A 14,134-nucleotide genomic window follows, 5' to 3' on the forward strand; every position below is an offset into this window, starting at 1 on the left:
TATCAGTGTAACTAGAAGAATTTAAAATACTTCACGATACGTAAAAGAGTTGAACAATGAGCACACCAAAAACCTTAGTGATGTATGTGCTGTAGAGAATCACAAATCCAAAACAATAGGTGATGTACCAACAAATGACGGTGATGTTTTCAAACCTAAATCAAAGTTTAACTCAGTTAATGAAAAGTACAATAATCCTCGTACTAATACCTTCAAAGCAAGAACGCATTTTACAACTAACAAACGTTTTTGCTTCAGATGTGGTAGCAACAAACATTCTGCAGATAACCCACGGTGTCCTGCCATCAATGTCATATGTTTCAAATGCAACAAGACAGGACATTTCTCTAAAATGTGCAGAACTGGTGATCGTGAATTCTGGAAGCGTTCTGTGAATGTAGTCAATGATACTTGTGAATCACCTTTAAGCGATAGTGATAGTGAAATCGAAGTATTAGTAATTTGGGACAATGAAGTTGATGAAGTGTCTGGTACATACCAACCACCCAAATGTGCTTTGTCTATCAACCAGGTCAATGTCTCCTTGTGGGCTGATTCTTGTTCGCCGTTTACTATAATTGACAAACATATCTGGGCGTCCATTGGCAAATGTAACCTCTTGCCATCCGATGTTGAACCCAATAGGGTATTGTGGAAACAAACTTCCTGTTTTAGGATATTTTGTTGGCAACATTCTATACAAAGGAAGAAGTGCTCAAGCCAACATGTACATGGTTGAAAAGGGTAGGGCTTTGTTGGGATGGAAGCAACAGAAGAATTTAGGAATAATTCTCGATTCCAATCATCCCAACCAAGTTCTTCTAACAGAAGACTGTACTGTTTCTAAATGGAGTAAGAAATACCCTGACCTATTCCGTCCAAAATTAGGTTGCTTAAATAAATTCGAGCACCGCATTGTATTAAAAACAGATGCCCTTCCGGTGCTTCACAAGGTTCGTAATGTACCTTTAGTTTTAAGACCACAATTAAAGCAAGAATTAGATAGGTTATGCGAGGAGAATATTATTGAACCTATTGAATCTTCTTGAATGGCTTAGTCCAGTGGTTTTGGCACGCAAACCCAATGGAAAATTGCGCATGTGTGTGGACTTAAGAGACCTAAATAAAAACATCTGGATAGATTGCCACCCTTTACCGCGCATCAACGAGATGATTACTTCTGTTAACAATGCCAAATATTTCTCATCTATAGATTTATCTAATGCATACCACCAGATAAAATTACACCCCGATTCTCGGCACTTTACATCATTCATCACTCCAGAGGGTGCCGTTCAATTTTTAAGAATGCCCTTTGGATTGGCTTCTGCTTCGGCAGTTTTTCAAAGACTTATGAGCAGCATTCTCAAAGGTATCGACAATATGCTTGTTTTTCAAGATGATGTACTTGTGTGGGGGAAAGATGTAACAAATCATGAGTCTATTTTAAATGAAGTTCTGATGAGATTACAACTTGCTGGTTTGACCGTCTCTGTTGATAAGTGCAAATTTGCTGTGACACAAATTGATTATTTGAGTCACACTTTGTCTGCAGAAGGGGACAGGCCCAAAAAAAATGTACTTGACGCCATTAAAAATGCCCCGTCACCTTCAGACAAGGAACAATTACGTTCCTTTCTAGGGCTGGCGGAGTATTACTCGAAATTCGTAATTCACTTTGCGTCAAAGGTTCACTGTTTAAGACTTTTAATGAAAAAAGGTGTAAATTTTACATGGAACCCTGAATGTCAATCAGCTTTTGATAGCTTAAAAATGATATTATCAAAGCTGTAGCTCTCAAGCCTTATGATCCCCACAACAAATCCATCATAGTTGTGGATGCCAGTGCATACGGTCTGGGAGCTGTTTTGATGCAAAGGAAAGACAACAGCGAATGGGTAGTTGCTTTCGCTTCTCGTACGCTAAAGGGTGCAGAAGCTACTTATTCTGTTATTGAAAAGGAAGCCCTTGCCTGTTTTTGGGGTATCAACCACTTTAGAACCTACATTTGGGGCACTAAGTTTGAATTGAGAACAGATCACAAACCATTAGTAGACATTTGCACTACTAATGGAACCGGGAAAGCCACACCCAGAATCGCAAAGTGGTTGTACAGATTGCAGGAATATGATTTTCAAGTAATGTACGTACCTGGTCTTAAAAATGTCAATGCTGACTGTTTATCACGTTTACCTCTACCTGAAATTTCCAGTGATGATGTAACTCATGAAGATCCTGATGAGGAGTGTTTGATAGCCTTGGTAGATGAAGCATGCAATGGGGCAATTAGTTTAGAGGAGTGGAAATAGGCCATTTTGATTGATCCTGTATTACAACGTGTTGTTTCATGTTTAGCTGATCATTCTAATCGTCATTTATCTACTGACGAGGATTTATCGGAATACAAAATGATCTGGTTTGAATTATCTGTTGAATCAGCAACAGAGATTGTTAGAAGAACTGATAAATTGGTTGTACCCTTGGGATTACGCTCTAGATTGTTGGAACTTTTGCATGAAGGACATTCTGGTATGTCAAGCATGAAAAAAAGGGCAAGATGTGATTTCTGGTGGCCTGGTATGGATAAAGATATTGATAGGTGTGTAAGGAACTGTGTTGCATGTATGTGTAGTGACAAATCACACGTATCACAAGACACCACCATTAATCCCACTGTATTTTCAGAGAGACCATGGCAAAAATTAGTCATGGACATTTGCGGTCCATTTAATGCCAGCTATACAGCTGGTAAATTTGCTTTTGTTTTAATGGATTATTATTAAAAATGGCCAGAGGTGGCTTTTGTGAAGGAAATCAAAGCATCCAATGTCATCAATTTCTGTGAGGAAATGTTTCATAGGGAAGGTTATCCTGAAAGCATCACCACATACAATGGTCCACAATTCTTGGCTAATGAATTTCAAGAATATCTGAAGGAGCATGGTGTGAGACATAATACTGCAGCTGTTTACAATCCCAGGGAAAATGGTATGGTTGAAAGGTTCAACTGTGTATTGAAAGAATGTACACAGTTGGCTGAAACGGAGGGTGTGGATTGCAAGTCTTCTATCAAGAAAATGTTATGGAACTACCGTAACACACCTCATTCTGCCACTCGAGAAACCCCTTTCAGTCTTCTCAAGGGCAGAATGGCGTGTAGTAAAATCACACCAGCATGGATGCGTAGGGCAACCTCGAGGTTGGTTCCTAGGGAAGTTCTGGAGAGTAGGGTAAGTGACTACCAATGCAAGTATGCTCAGAGACATAATGACAGAATTAAAGGTCATACTCGTGAATTCAAAATTGGAGATTGGGTGAGGACTTCACTAGAGGGCATTCCAAAAACGGGTTCATCCAGGTGGTCCAAACCCAAAGAAGTGTTAAAAGTTAGAGGTAATTGTGTAAGGTTAAGTGATGGACGGTGGTGGAATCTAAGGAAAGTAACTTTATGTAATGATCTTGAACGCAATTTGTGGCTAAATAAGAAATGCAGCATTAGTGTTCCGAATGCTAATGATTCTAATCTTCCTGTTGAGAAAAAGGAAATTGTGGCTGATTCGCTAGTCACTCATAACCCGGGAATCAGAAGATTATCTGGTCACATTATTTAAAGCCTAGTTGGCATAAAGATTATTATTGTACCTCGTATATATATGTTCCATTTAATTCTGCACTGTTTCAAAGCAGTTCTGATTTTTCTTCTATTGTTTATTTAGCTTTGTAATCATCCTATCATTTCTTGTTGGTTTGTCTTGTTGGAAATTTTTATCTTTGTCATCGTTTTGGTATACAGTATTTCTTCCATCATATTTTCTTTTGTTCTTATTATTTGAAGGCGGGAGATGTGTTATATGCTATACTATTCTATGTCTCCTTCTCTCTGCTGCTCAGCCTGTGTGTGTGATGTAATTAGAATGTTCATGAATGCATGGTTTGAATGAGTGGTCAGTTTGAGTGTGTGTGGCTGAGCAGCAGGACGCTGTTCCCAGTGGGGCCTTCTTTACCATCTGACTTACAATTAATAAACTTCTCAATTACACTTACGGCTACTGGATTGCTTACCAGCGAGAGCTCTTTCATCGTTGTAAAACGTATGTTGAAGACATACCAGGTGAAAGCCTCTCTCTCTGCAGAGAGGAGAGCCTTCCGGGAATGTGCAGTGTTCCATGAACCTAAAAACTGGCATCATAGGTTCCAAGCAGCAAGGCCAGCATCGCTGGGTTGTGCCGGTTGGGACGAGAGTGGGAGTTCCTGCAGCACCTTGTCATCGAGGGCGTGCATGTTCATGAATATTCTTCTGCCTCAACAATCTAAAGTTCTAAAGTTGAAGAGTGAAGTGATAGAAAGCTGATGATGGGTCGGTGTCCTCCATTTTCTGAATACTTGAGAAAGGTGACAGAATGAGGGTGGCGCACTTGTACGGACACCCCAATTCTGTCATCACCCATAGAGTCTGAGCAGAATCACAACTGGCAGATCATAAATTTGTGCTGATGCAGAACAATAAGTGTTGCTGTCAGCACTGATGCTCATTCTCTGCTGTCTGAAAGAAGATACCAGAGCACTCAGGTGGGGTTCCATAGGATGATTTGGAAAGTGGCGATCAAGTTTGCCAAGAGGACTACCAGCCAGTTATTGGGATTGAGTAAATATATTTTGATGAAGCTGTAAAGGGGGTCAATGATGGTGGCAGGATGTAAGATATACATATTATAACATATGAAAAGTGGAGGGTGCTCTTTACAAGGACAGGTATTGTTCTTATTTGATATCTTGTCATTTTCGGAGGGGTAACGGGTAAGGGTAATAGCTAAGGGTAGTAGCCAAAGAGAGAGAAAGAAAAGCTCAAGGTGGTTGGGTGGCAAGGTCATTGGCTCGTGTAGTATGGCACTCCCCATCCCTCACTCCTTTTGCACATAAGCTACATCTTTATCATGGTCCAAACTCTGCCACTATGCTGATACCTTTAGTATAATAGTAAAAAATGAACAAGTTACATACCTTTGGTAATGCCTTATCTGGTAGAGAGTATGGGCCAGATATACGATGTGATTTTGCATGCGGAAACGGGTTTGCGACCCATTTGTGCATGTAAAATCACAGCGGGCCATGTACAAAGCCTATTTAGCGAGTCGCAAATTATTTGCGACTCGCTAAATAGGTTTTGCAACTCGCTATTAGGCAGGGGCGTTCCCTTCCTAATAGCGACCGCAGAGCCATGTATGAATGTTTTGTGACTGCAATTACGGTCACAAAACACTCGCAAATTACTGCCCTCTTCAAGAGGGTGGTAATGGAGTCGCAAATGGGAAGGGGTCCCCAGGGGACCCCTTCCCCTTTGTGACTGGCTCCAAAAATATTTTTTAAGTGTAGGCAGTGATCCCAGGGACCACTGCCTGACCTCAAACAATTAAACCAAAACATTTCATTTTCTTTTTTTTAAATGCATCCTGTTTTCCTTTAAGGAAAAAGGGTTGTATTTAGAAAAAAAACTGCTTTATTTAAAAGCAGTCCCAGACATGGTGGTCTGCTGAGCCCAGCAGGCCACCATCCCTGGGAGGGCCTTTCATTCCCAATGGGCTTGCAAATTGCGAGAGGCTCATTAATATTAATTAACTTCGTAATTTGCAACCACATTGGGAATCGCAAACAGTGTTAAACACACTGTTGTACATGCAAAATAGCACCTCTCAAATTGCGAGTCGCAAATGACTCACAATTTGCGAGGCGCTATTTTGCACGTCGTACATCTGGTCCCATATCTAGCCACAAATTCCTTACCTTAGAACAAATTTCCAAGTAATACCATCTCCCGGTGGTGGGTCTGCAGACCAATTTAACACAAGGAAGTCCTGCAGGATGGAACAGGCAAAGTTGCCAACTCTGCGGACCTGAATGACCAGACACTAGGGTCAAAGTGTCCAGGGAAGCCCACGTTGCTGCCTAGCAGATGTCAAGGACTGGAACTCCGCAAGCTAATGCAGTGGTCACAGCTTTAGGTCTGGTGGATTGAGTACATAAAAATTATGGAGGTTGCTTTTTGGCCAATGCATTGCAGATTTTAATGCAGAGCACAACACATCTGGAGATGGTCCACTTCTGCACAACTAGACCCTTCTTTGCACCAACACACCCCATGAAGAGTTGATCATCCACCCAGAACTCTCATGTGTGATCAAGGTACAGCGGCAACACTCTTTTTAGGTTCAGATGGTGAAGTCTTTAGAGGGATGTGGAGAAGCATAAAAGTTAGGCAGGGTGACGGGCTGGCCTTGGTAAAATCGTTAAACCCTTTTGGTAGAAATGAGGCCCTCGTATGAAGTACCAGTTTGTCAGGATAGACTGAGAAGTATGGCACCATAGATGACAAGGTCTGCAGCTCACTCACTATAAAGCACATGCAACAGCCACAAGGAAATCTGTTTTAATCATCAGAAGCCTGAGGGGACAATTATGGAGAGGCACGAAAGGAGCACACATTAAGAAGGTTAAGACCAGATTAAGGTCCCACTGAGGCATAATAACTGGTGAAGAAGGGAAGAGATGAACAAGATCTTTTTAGGAACCTATATAGAATAGTAGATTTGAATAAAGAGGGTTGGTCAGGCAGCTGCAAACAGGAAGAAAGGGACGGCAGATAGACCTTAAGTGAATCCAGAGAAAAGCCTTGTTGGGCGAGTGAAAGAATGAAGAGTAATGTTATCACAAACAACTACGACTGACTACTGGTTTCGCACTTCAAATCCTTAGGTTTGTACAATGGTATTAAATTCCTGTGCACAAGTCTTCCGGAGTGTGTCGCAGAACCACTCCACTGCGATTCAGTTAGGGATGCAAAAAACAAAGAGGAAGGTGCACTAGGTATAGATAGTCCAATTCAAACAGAAGTCCTTAAAGTTTCCTTTTTATTTTCTTCTAATATGAAGAGATAAAAAACCAGCCAACGCGTTTCGTTCCACACTGGAACTTCTTCAAGGCTGTAGACAAGTGACATAACAACAAATAAATAACGTATACAACATATAAAGCAACACACGTTACACCAAGTATAATACATGTAAAAATTGTAGGTACAGGGATCATGTAGCGCACAAACAATCATAAACAATTGACACATAAAGACATTTGCAAAGGAAATTTGTTTTACATTTATAAAACATTAAACCAACACATATGTATCTTTGTTTGTCTAGAGATATAGCGAGCGTCAATACTATATTATTGGGGCAAGCTTTCACTGATTATTAAGTAAATGAAAAACCCAAAAGGGAAAGGAGGATGGAAATAACAAAAAAGGGGGGGGGGGAGGAGAGATAGAGAAATAAACAAAGAGAAAGAGAATGTGAGTATAAAGAGAAGATAAAACAAAGAAAAAAACAAAGAAAAAGACCAGATGTAGAAAAGAAGAGAGACAATTACTCAGAGAAACTAGTCATGAGAGTATTATTGAGGAAAAAAAGCACTCACCACAAAAATGCGTGTTTTGTTTAGTTAAAAAAACAGAGCACTTTGGTATCATCCCGTATTCATGGGAAGTTCCCGAAATCATAAGTCTAATATAAAGAAATAATAAGCAATTGTATGTAAATACAAACTAAGCATAAGACACCAAAGGACAAATACTAAATGGTCCTCGGTACAAGAGGTATCTAAAAGGGCTGACAGCGCGGTAGTAAACAAACATATGGTGGGTATAATAACCCCTTTCAAGAACAAAACCCAAATATAAAGCGCTAATTTGTACATTATAAAACCTCAGTAAAAAAGTTGGAAGCCATATATAGTTACTAAAACAAATCCGTAGATGATGTAATAAGAGAGTCAGGTGGGTCTAATGGTGTGTCTAATAAAATCATTTAGGGTCATAAAAGATATATATATCACACATTCATAAAATAACAATTTAGGAAACACTTACCCACCGCATGAGTATTAGATTAGGACTGCTACGCGTATGACATGAAAAATTCAGAGTGGCCGAGTTTGTCTGCTTAGATACATTGATTTTAATGCTCCATAATATGAGCAGAGGTGGAAGGGTTCCCCAATTCTATTGGAAAAAATAACATAAATAAAAAAAGGGGGGGGGGGCCCTGCGATCGTCTCCTAAAGCACAGATAATATACGTGAGGCGTAGCACATGTGCATAATGTATGAAGAACAACTAGAATGCGTTCACATGTGTGCCATTCTTTGGACGTGACTAATGTAAGTCCAAGCGGTAATATGGGAGTGCACATATCGCAATTCCCATTTTTTAGGTGCTAACCAAAAAACGGCAAAGTTACCCGTTTTAGAAATGTAGAAAACCTATGCGAAGCGTAAACGAGGGTGGCAATGTCGTAATCAAAGTATTGTAAATGCCGCCCACAAATAAAAACGACAAACAGAAGGCCAGCCCAAACGCTCCGTGTAAGATACAAAGTGCAAGATAAATGGCTGCCAAGCACCGGATCAAAAAAATACATCACAAGGAGAGACAGTCCTGAAAGGCAAAACTGTTCCATTAAGGTCGCGGGTAAAGTATGACCTGTTCAGAAGTTAAGAAATAATAAAAACGTACGATTCCTACGTACGAAGGCGGCACCCTTACCTAGGAAGTCCCGTATGGTCCGGTAGCCAGGAAATGATTCCATTCCTGCCGCAAGGAAAGGCCATGTTGCGCCACACCGATATATATAACGAAAACTAAAGACAGGAAGTGTCAGTCAGGTGATCGACCGGCAAAGTGCATGCCCCCGAATCTCTGAGAAGTCTAGAAAGAGAGTAAGGAAAAAAGGAAAAGAGGGTGGGGAGAAAAACAAGAGGAGCCATGATGGAATGGTAAACAATTCAAGGAACAAAAATCACCGATCAGATAATTGTCCAAGCAACCATTGGAAGGAGGGGGAGTTGTTGCTAACCGAGAGAAAAGTATGTTTTAGTATTTAGTATTAATTAAACGTCGCGTTGTAAGTCCCATTCTACAAGCTATGTTAAAAGGAGAATTCATCATGTATTAATATGATCTCCCCATTATTTAGAAAACATTTCCATTTTTTTACTTTTTACGCACTAGTGAGAAATCCAAAACCTGCATGGTAATCAGGAGAAGAAAAAGCCCACTTGCTTCCGCCTGATAGGGAAAGTCCAAAGGGAACTATCGATCCTAAACCTAATGTTAACAATATATCGTGGTCGATTAAAGGACAACAACAAGGCATCAAGTATAAGGGCCGATCCGAATCAGACACCAAAGAGGAATGAAAAATTATTATATACAAAAAAGAGAATGTAAGTTCTCAAAAAGAACCAAAAGTTTCAACTTTCCAAACGATAATTAAAAAATAAATAATAAAAAAATAAAAAAATAATAAATAATTGGTATTGGATGGGTGTCCCTACATGAGAGAAAAAAATAGTACTGGCAAGGTACAGTTAGGAGAGTTTCAGTGTAAGCCTATAGACCTAGCAGGATGGCCCACAAGTGACTCATCCATTCCAAAACCAAAAAATCTCAAGAATAAAAAATAAAAAGATGGGATAATGCCAACAAGGTACAGCTTAAAGAAAAAAATGCATCTCAGAGTCGGAATTGTGACCTTGCGTAATTGCCCGCAAGCGACAAATGCATTTTGACTCTAATTGCCTGAGTGCCAGTTCGCGGTTCGAACTCCTCTTACTTGGAGGTACGTGATCGATACCGTAGAACCAGAAGTTATTACTGCAATTATGTTTATTATTGTAGTGTTCAGTAATGGGGTATCTTGTGTCCCTCTTGATTAATGCTCTCCTGTGTTCCTGGATCCGAATTTTTAAACAACGTGTGGTACTCCCCACATATATGATGTTACATTCACATCCCAAGATATATACCACGTGAGTGGTATTACAGTTGATAAAAAGGGGTAATATTGTAGGTCCGTGGACTGTTAAAGGAAAAAGACGTTGTTTTATTTTTTCCATTGCTGCAAATATTACAAAAGCTGCAAGTGAAAAAACCATTGGGTTTCTTAGGTATCCAATTGCCATTTCCTGAGGGGGTAGTGACATAGCTTGGACAAAGTTGTTTTCTCAAAGAGGTCCCTCTTCGATATGTAATACTTGGTCTCTCCGTGATACACTCTTTAAGTCCGGAGATCGAGGAAAGGAGATGCCAATTTTTGTGCAAAGCATTAAAGATCTTATTACTGTAAGTGGTATATTGGGTAATAAACCTCATTTTATTGTTATTTTTTGAAGAGTCCCGTACAGTGTGTGTATCAAGTAACGTGGAATCCCTACTTGTACCGAGGATTCTCTGTTCAGCTTTGTTTAGTAATTTATTGCTATAACCCCTTTTTTCAAATCTCCCCCTGGTCGTCTTTATATTAGACAGGAAGGTTTCTTCCGTGCTACAATTTCTCCTGATGCGAGTCATTTCTCCAAAGGGAATGTTGTTGATGACCGAGGTGGCATGGGCACTGGATGCGTGTAGCATCGCGTTACACGCTGCCTCTTTTCTGTATAGCTTGCTTTGTATCATCCCATCCTCAATAAAGAAGTTTATATCTAAAAAATTGATGTTATCCTTATGATGGGACATCGTAAGTTTAACATTAAAGGTATTATCATTTAGATACTCAAAATATTGTTGCAACATTTCAACCGACCCAGACCAGAGACAGATGATATCATCTATGTACCTCCCCCAGAAGATGATGAAATCAGTCCAGGGGGAGGCACTTCGGGCCCAGGCATGCTCCTTCTCGTACCACCCCATAAAGAGGCAGGCGTACGAGGGAGCAAACCCGGAACCCATCGCAACGCCCTTAGTTTGTTGGTACCAGCTAGAATCGTGTAAGAAGAAGTTATTCATAAGGATAATCTCAACCATCTCAACAATCATTTCGTTATATTCATAGAGTCCCGCCCCGTCTCTATCCAGAAACGAGCGCATCGCCATGATCCCATGCTGTTTCTCAATACAGGTATACAAACTCACAACGTCAAAGGTCACAAACAAGAGTTCGTCCGACCATTGAAAATTCCTAAACTTGACCAAGATATCTTTGCTGTCTTTTACATATGATGGGAGATCCAGTACAAATTTGTGCAGTTTAACATCAACGAATTTAGATAGGTTCTCAGTACATGATCCCACCCCTGAGATAATTGGTCTTCCGGGAGGGAAAGAACCCCCTTTATGGATTTTTGGTAAAACATAAATACAAGGGTATGATGGACAATCGACCTTCAGGTATCTATATTCATCCTCTGAAATCAAACATATGTCTCTCCATTCAATAAGTCTGCCATTTATGGTAGTGATGAGATTGGGGATAGGGTTATGTGTAATGCGTCTATAGCACGAAGTGTCCCCCAGTTGCCGATTAATTTCATTAAGGTAGTCAAGGCGATTTATAATGACAACATTGCCCCCCTTGTCTGCCTCACGTATCACAATGGTGGTATCATCTCTTAGGCGTTGAAGGGCAAGTCTTTCACTCAGGGAGATATTCTGTATTAGTTTAGGCTCGTATTTTTTTGGTGCTTCTAAAGAATATAGTTCTTCTGACATTTTCTTATGGAAAATGTCGATGTTTGGATCATAACCAAAGGTAGGTATAAATTTAGATTTAGGACGTAAACCACTGGCCACGTCTCCATCCTGTCTAATTTCAAAATCATGTAGTAATGTGGACATATCATTCGTGTCATCATCAAAGATGGACAGGAGACATTGTATGTTTCTAACATCAGCGACTGTGTGAGATTCTGATTCCTGTATAGGTATACCCTTAACCGGTTCTGCTGGTCTGTTAGAGAAGAAGTCACGCAGTTTTAACATCCTAACAAACTTAAACAAATCCACATGAACATTAACCAAGTCCCCACTTTGTGTTGGACAAAAGTTTAGACCCTTACTAAGGACATTCATCTCGTCTTTATCCAGTATTTTATTGGAAAAATTAACAATCTTCAAATGACAGTTATCATCAACATCTGTGGTAGCACTTTCATTACTTATACTTGGTTGGTATTCCCCTTCTTGGCTCTGGTTTGAGTATCCATTCTTCCGGTTGTATTTTTGGGATTTGCTTTTTGACCTCCTCCCTCCCCGTCTGATTTTTATTGTTCTTTCTTTTGTTGGAGTCGGCTCGAGATACGCAGTTTTGCTAGTTCTTTCTGAAAGGACGAGGCCCCTTCCCCTAAAGGGACGCTGTTTACCATGGAAGATGAGGCAGTACTTCCCTGAGACGAGACAGATGTGTTACTAACAGAACCAGTATCTTCACTCTCATCCTTTTCCTCTCTATTTCTTTTTTTGTCCTCCAACCCTTGTACATTATCAAACTTTTTATGGAAGGTATAAATTCTTCCGTCACGGTAGTCTCTGTCGTCTCTTTTAATTTTTCTAAGTTTCTTATCCTTTAAGTATATTTGATGGCTATCTATAACTTGTTTTAGAATAGCATAATTCTTTTCAATCAAGTCCTTTTCCTCCATTTCACCAATTAGTTTTTCAATTATAATAATCTCTTCCTGGAGTTTTTCCCCTTTTTCCATTGCGTGCTTAACCAAAATTCTCATCATGGTTTGTGATGCTTCCTCTAAATTGCATTCCCATTCTTTTAGTAGGATATCACTTAGGTCCTCAAAGTTTGGGAAGATTAAAATGCGTAGGCCCCTTGGAACTTTACCGTTTTCCATGTATTGTTTAAGGGTAATACCGTCCCACCACCTACTGAGTTCGTGTTTTTTCAAACGTTCTAACCTCACAAAAAGTGTTTTTAAACTGTTTTTTGTGTTAACTCTGGAGTAGTTTTTTCTTTAGAGGTCCCTGTACCGAAGAGGTTGTGTGCCATCTCTTCCTGACCATCGTCAAATTTAGACATATTTTTGTTTATATTATATCACACACAAGGGTAAGTGGAATTTTCAATGGTCGGACGAACTCTTGTTTGTGACCTTTGACGTTGTGAGTTTGTATACCTGTATTGAGAAACAGTATGGGATCATGGCGATGCGCTCGTTTCTGGATAGAGACGGGGCGGGACTCTATGAATACAACGAAATGATTGTTGAGATGGTTGAGATTATCCTTATGAATAACTTCTTCTTACACAATTCTAGCTGGTACCAACAAACTAAGGGCGTTGCGATGGGTTCCGGGTTTGCTCCCTCGTACGCCTGCCTCTTTATGGGGTGGTACGAGAAGGAGCATGCCTGGGCCCGAAGTGCCTCCCCCTGGACTGATTTCATCGTGTTCGGGGGAGGTACATAGATAATATCATCTGTCTCTAGTCTGGGTCGGTTGAAATGTTGCAACAATATTTTGAGTATCTAAATGATAATACCTTTAATGTTAAACTTACGATGTCCCATCCTAAGGATAACATCAATTTTTTAGATATAAACTTCTTTATTGAGGATGGGATGATACAAAGCAAGCTATACAGAAAAGAGACAGCGTGTAACGCGATGCTACACGCATCCAGTGCCCATGCCACCTCGGTCATCAACAACATTCCCTTTGGAGAAATGACTCGCATCAGGAGAAATTGTAGCACGGAAGAAACCTTCCTGTCTAATATAAAGACGACCAGGGGGAGATTTGAAAAAAGGGGTTATAGCAATAAATTACTAAACAAAGCTGAACAGAGAATCCTCGGTACAAGTAGGGATTCCACGTTACTTGATACACACACTGTACGGGACTCTTCAAAAAATAACAATAAAATGAGGTTTATTACCCAATATACCACTTACAGTAATAAGATCTTTAATGCTTTGCGCAAAAATTGGCATCTCCTTTCCTCGGTCTCCGGACTTAAAGAGTGTATCACGGAGAGACCAAGTATTACATATCGAAGAGGGACCTCTTTGAGAAAACAACTTTGTCCAAGCTATGTCACTACCCCCTCAGGAAATGGCAATTAGATACCTAAGAAACCCAATGGTTTTTTCACTTGCAGCTTTTGTAATATTTGCAGCAATGGAAAAAATAAAACAACGTCTTTTTCCTTTAACAGTCCACGGACCTACAATATTACCCATTTTATCAACTGTAATACCACTCACGTGGTATATATCTTGGGATGTGAATGTAACATCATATATGTGGGGAGTACCACACGTTGTTTAAAAATTCGGATCCAGGAACACAGAAGAG

Source organism: Triturus cristatus, chromosome 3_2, assembly GCF_964204655.1.
Source record: "Triturus cristatus chromosome 3_2, aTriCri1.1, whole genome shotgun sequence".
NCBI lineage: Eukaryota > Metazoa > Chordata > Amphibia > Caudata > Salamandridae > Triturus > Triturus cristatus.